This window comes from Miscanthus floridulus, chromosome 6, assembly GCF_019320115.1.
Source record: "Miscanthus floridulus cultivar M001 chromosome 6, ASM1932011v1, whole genome shotgun sequence".
NCBI classification, from domain to species: domain Eukaryota; kingdom Viridiplantae; phylum Streptophyta; class Magnoliopsida; order Poales; family Poaceae; genus Miscanthus; species Miscanthus floridulus.
The window spans coordinates 99087454-99093591 of NC_089585.1; the positions used below are offsets into that span (position 1 = coordinate 99087454).

The following is a 6138-nucleotide window of genomic DNA, read 5'->3' on the forward strand; positions in this document are numbered from 1 at the left end:
GCGATGCATGACATACCGGGCATACATCTAACTTCTCATACTCCTCGCCACGGTAGAAGATGCAGTCATTAGGACATGCATGTATCTTCTAGATTTCTAATCCCAAAGGGCAGACTACCTGTTTTGCTTCGTACATAGTGGCGGGCAATTCGTTATCCTTCGGAAGCATCTTCTTTTGGATTTTTAGTAACTCCCCAAATCTCTTGTCAGATACATTATTCTTTGCCTTCCATTGCAGCAATTCCAGTGTGGTACCCAACTTTTTTTGCCCCGCATCACAAGTTGGATATAGCAATTTCTTGTGATCCTCTAGCATGCGCTCGAACTTGATCTTCTCCTTTTCACTTTCGCATTCTCTTTGTGCGTCACAAATGGCCTGACCAAGATCATCAGCGGGCTCATCTTCTGCCCATACCTCTTCTTTAGCTTCCCCCATTGCAGTATCATTGAAGGCACCATATTCAGCAATAATGTCATCATCGTCCCATTGTTCTTCTTCACCTTCTTCCATTACAACCCCGGTTTTTCTGTGCTTCGTCCAACAAATATAGTTTGGCATAAAACCCGACTTCAATAAGTGTGAATGAAGACTCCTTAGCTAGCATATTCCTTCAAATTCTTACATATAGCACATGGGCAGCACATAAAACCATCACGTTTGTTTGCCTCAGCCACACGTAAGAAAGAATGCATGCCCTCAATGAACTCTTGGGAGCGACGATCAACATTGTACATCCAATATCAGCTCATCTGTATTACATGACATACATACCATATTAAAACTTAGAACATAATTATTAGTTAATTATACGACATGCATGCCACCACATAAGGTATTAATTTATGAAAGTCTCGCTATAATGTAGACAATCCCAACTACCACTAAAAAAACTAAAGCTGAAATGCACTTCAGTAGCATAAGGATTTCACGACTAATTCCAACTAAAACAGACAGATCATGCGTTTGTTCAACATCTATGGGCTTCTTCCGCAGGATCACTGTCTCATCAGCCGCCGTAGCCGCCTGTGCAAGAGTGTTGCACGTGTTCAACATACTATTTCTCCCAGTACCAGCCTAAACATCCAGTGCCATCCCACTGAAATTAAAATAAAAATTAGAACTTTAATCACAATCATCATGAAAATAAGTATAAATTAACCATAATCATCAAATGCGACAAAATAACTCACATTGTGATCCGGACACTTGTAGAAGATATGGTCCTTATTGGGACACTCCTTCCTCACCTGGTATTCCATCACAATCTTCTCCTCATACTTGCCGCATGCAATGAGAGGGAGGTCCGGCCTCAGTCGCTTTGAAACCCGATGAGAGGCCGAGGACCCGGAAGCAGTTGCCATCTACTCTCTATACTCATTTTTAATATAATATAAATTTCTCATTTTATAAACAAATAAAATTAAAAAAACTCTAAAATTCTCTATATCTCTAAACCATGAAGTGTGCTATGCATGCTAGAAATAAAAGCTAAATACTAGTTTTGAATAACTACTTTAACCTTCCTTCATCCAAATATGCAAACTTTAAAGTGGTTTTGAGCTTAAATGGCTTACAAATAAAAAAATCCACCATAAAAAACCACATATATCTAGTCCACAAAATGAGATATCCTATTGATAAAACATGAGAGTATAAAGTTGGTAACCTTTAGAACCGAAGAATCGATGGAGGAATTGAAGAGAGGCCGATGAGGAAGAAGAGAGGTCGACGATGAAGCAAGAACACTGAGCTCGAAATGGCTCGGGCTCGGGGAGGAAGAAGGGGTATATAGGAGGGGATCTTTAGTCCTGGTTGGAGACAACAACCGGGACTAAAGGTCCCTTTCTAGTCCCGGACGAAGCCTCCAGCCGGGAGTAGACTTTTACTCCCGGTTGGTCCTTCCAACCGGGAGTAAAAGTTAACATTTAGTCCCGTTTGGTAGCTCCAACTGGGACTAAAGGTCCCCTCCAGCAAAAGCCTGCCGCAGTAGCCGTTGGACAGGGACCTTTAGTCCCGGTTGGAGCTATCAACCGGAACCAAAGGTTTCTCTAGTTCCGGACGCGAAAAATACCGGGACTAAAGCCAAATTTCGAAGTGGATCAAAAGTCGTTTTTCTACTGGTGTATGAATGTAGCCAAATTTAAGATATTTTGGCTTAACACCATGTTAGAATTATATGCTTTCTAAGACGGGGGAGCTGTTTTCTTTCTTGTTTCTTTGTACGAAAAAATGTAAGTAGATGGTAGCATATGCTTATCCCTAATTCCCTATTGACGCACGCACACCCACCCACCCATGGGGGCAGTCCATAAAGATGATAGTTTTTTTTTCTTGTGTATGAAATCACTTCTATTGCAACTCCACTACTAGCTACTACTAGTATATAAGGAGTTGTTTTTATTGTTATTATGATATCTTAATACATGCATGTGACACTGAACAAGACCTCCACTGACCACTGTTTTATAGTAACTCTCTAGAAGAAATTAATAAAAAAAAAGATCCACACGTGCCAATTAACCATATTTGGCTAGCCATGACGAGATCAGTGCTCCGCGCCGGTCTCAGCCGCCTGCATTTTCTTGTAAAACACCACGATGTCCTCGACGGCAGGGGACGCGTCCCGGACGGCGTCCGCCGCCGCGAAGCGCTCCGCCCACGCGGCGAGCCGCGGAACTTGGCCTCGTCGAAGAGGCTGGTGCCGGCCACCTCGTCCACGGCCTTGATCCACGCAAGGTAGCCGCCTAGCGCCACGTCGACGTACCCGATGCTGTGGCCGCCGAAGAAGGGCTTCCCCTCGGAGCTGGAGCACTCCGTGAGGGCCTTCTCAAGAGTCTCCACCGCAGGGATGGCGTTCTTGAACGTCTCGGCCCTGTCCTCCGCGGTCTTGGACTTGAAGAACGGCTCCCACGATGGGAAGAACTGCAAACAAATTATACACGTAGATCTAAATTGCTTAGCAATTACATTTTTTTTGAGAAACTCTTTTTTTTTTTTGAGAAACTCTTAGCAGGTAGCTTTGTGCTAAGGGAGGTTTGATAGCACAAAAGGCGGCCCAGAAGAGAAGCTCACCTTGTCGTCGATGTAGGCGGCCCAGAAGCGAGCCCTAGAGCGCTCGTACGGATCGAACGGCAGGATGGCAGGCCCTTCCCACGCCTCGTCCACGTACTGCACGATGACGAGCGACTCGCACACGGGCGCGCCGCGGTGGATGAGCACGGGCACCTTCCCGTGCACCGGGTTGGAGCTGAGCAGCAGCTCGCTCTTGTGCTCCAGGTCCTCCTCCACGTACTCGTACCCGGCCACACCCTTCACGGCCAGCGCCTGCTTCACCCGGATGCAGTACGGGCTCAGCCACTCCCCCAGCAGCCGCAACTCCACTCCCGCTGCCGCCGCCATTGCTCGTCAACTCAGCGCCTTGCGTGCGTGCCTGTAAACTACGAGTAGTGTGTTACTGCTGCTGTTGCTCTGCCTGTAGCTCTCTGCCGGGGGGGTACATATTGAGCTCGGATCACGCGGAGGTCAACTTGGCTGCCATTGCAAAATTACGGAATTGTTGCCATCTTATCGAGCGGTTGGTGGTGGATATATGCGAGCATAAATTATGCAACAGATAAAGCTTAATCTACTCCAAGCGATTGCGATTGTGATTGTTGCTTTGTGGCTGCATACTATATGCGAGCATAGAATAAATTATGCAATAAATTAAGCTTGAGCGATGAGCCATTGACGTTTCCTTTTGACTGTCCGAGCGGACGGTTTGGAATTGGTGACGACGAACTGCTTTTGTTACCTTAAACAATGCTACTAAGTTCATGGCAAATGCAATCAGGCGTCAGCGCTGACGCCCATCACGTTCGGGACTTCTGGTTTTATTAATCTTTCCTAGCGCGTATATGGGATGCTAAGTTCATGGCAAATGCAATCAGGCCTCAGCGCTGACGCCAATCACGATTCAGGTACGAGTACGACACGGTGGCTGCTCAGGAGACTAGGGCCGTTTCAGATTAATAGATTCAGACAAAAAGTAAGTTGGTGTGCGTGCATGATTATGATTTACCAGCTAGTCACCATGGTTTACACGGATCATGGTTTCGGTTCCTAAGTGAATCACCTTTCGAGCTAATTTAGAAGAAGGGGAGCTAAACCCAGGGAGGGAAAACCTCCCATGGAGAACTAATTATCTTATTGAAATGATATCCTCATGGATTGCTCACCCTGAAAATTCCTTAGGGGATTTGAGTTTCCAAACTAACCCTTCATGCTTAGGTGACAGGGACAGTTTGAGATGATATATTGAACTATTTCACGCAGTCATGCTTACATTTGTATAAGTTCAGAGTGTCTTTATAGAAAGAGAGAGCGCAGATTGTAACCTAACACATACGCACATCAGTTCGAACAAAATGCTTTGCAATTCTATGTCACCCCATTTCTTTAGAAAAAAAATACATGAACCATTCGTGATACAGGTATGAGAAAATACAAATCAATGCCCTTAACTACGCGGATAAGGGAGGAAGAACATTTCTTATTTTCAGAATAAACGGTTGTTTCTTCCTGTTTGATTTCAGCAGAAAACCACCGGTTGGTTCTGCTGATGGGGTAGATGGCCTTGTTAATATAACCATGGGAACTGCTATAATCCAGGCCCATGAAGTTTCAATTTTTTTTCAGGTGATGATACGCCCCAGCTGATCCAGCCGATGTTCATCTTCTTCCTCGGTATTTCTTCCAACCCGCGTCCCGCGTCCCGCCCACTCCCCCGCGGCCGCTGCTCACCACCTCGCCGCGGTGTGGTAGGGTTTTGCCGGAGCTCCGCCACCACCGCGGAGCTCCGGCGAAACCCTACCGCGCCCACGGCGGCCTTCCTCTTCCCCTCCCCTTCCCGCCACCGCTTTCTTCTCCATCTTCAGCGAGAATGGCCGCAACACCTCCGTTCCAACCTGGCCCGGCTGCCTCCATCGCCGCCAAGACCCGAATCCGCCACTATTACATGTTGCCGGACCTCTTTTTCGGGAAAAAGTGTATAAACTAGCTGGGTGATCTTAGTTCCACATATAAACATATGACATCATGCATGTGTAATAACTTTGAATGATGTTGGTTGATGATGGACGACACCAATGAATGTGTTATATGTTTGTGCTCGATATGCGTAATATGTGTTTATATGTCTTGATTCTGCTTTTATATGTGTTTGATTTGTGAAAATAGATTTCAAATTCAAATTCAAATCAAATTGCCGGTGCTATTTTTTTAAATGGGAAAATATTAACGGAGGCGAGCATGTAACAAAAGGCCGCCTCCATTAATCCTGTATTTGTGGCGGGCGCATTACAGCGACCGCCTCGGTTAAAACATTAACGGAGGTGGGCAAGTTAGGGTGACCGCCTCCGTTAATTAACATTAACCGAGACGGTTGCCTTAAGACGTCCGCATCCGTTAAATGATTAACCGATACAGGCAGGGCAACCGCCTTCGTAAAGTCACGATTAACCGTAACCTTTGATTGGAGGCGGTTGCAATGTCCGCCTCCGTTAACCCTCTTTGTCCGTCTCCATTAAGATTTATGTAGTAGTGCGCCTGTCGCCGTCCCCACTACATGTCCGGCCTGTCAACCCCCAGAACCCCTTCTATGCCCGCCGAATTTGGAGAAGAAAGTGGGGGAGAGATGGAGAGGGAGGCCGCCGTCGCCATCACCGTCTCCTTCTTCGGGCGTGGGCGCGGGAACGAGCGTCGCGGGCGTGGGCGTGGGCGTAGCCAGGCACCTCGGATGTAAGAAGCGTGAATAACCACGGGAAGGAGTCGCAAGTTGCAGAGAATCCACCGCCACCACCAGGCAACGCGCGGCGCCCTTCTATTTCTTCAGCCCTCGCGCCGCCGCTCCCCTCCTCCCCAACCCGCCCTGCTTCGCCATCGCGCACCTGCCACCTGGTAAGGAGCACACCCCCCGCACGCTTCTACACCACACGCCACAGTATTTTCTAGAAGTTTCTAGACAGTCGAGTAAGCGTGAATAACCACCGTCCGGTACGCTCACACTGTCGTGCACACACCAGCGGACAATGCCAGAATCATCAATAGCAAATATCTTTTTTGTTTCCAAAAACATTCTATTGGTTTATCGCCTCGAC

The 6138-nt window shown here is 47.1% G+C and overlaps 1 pseudogene; it reads right to left on the reverse strand.

Annotated features, from left to right (window-relative positions):
- Positions 1–2412: 2412 nt before the first annotated feature.
- LOC136458753 (probable glutathione S-transferase GSTU6) lies at positions 2413–3541 on the reverse strand (annotated as a pseudogene).
- Positions 3542–6138: the final 2597 nt, after the last annotated feature.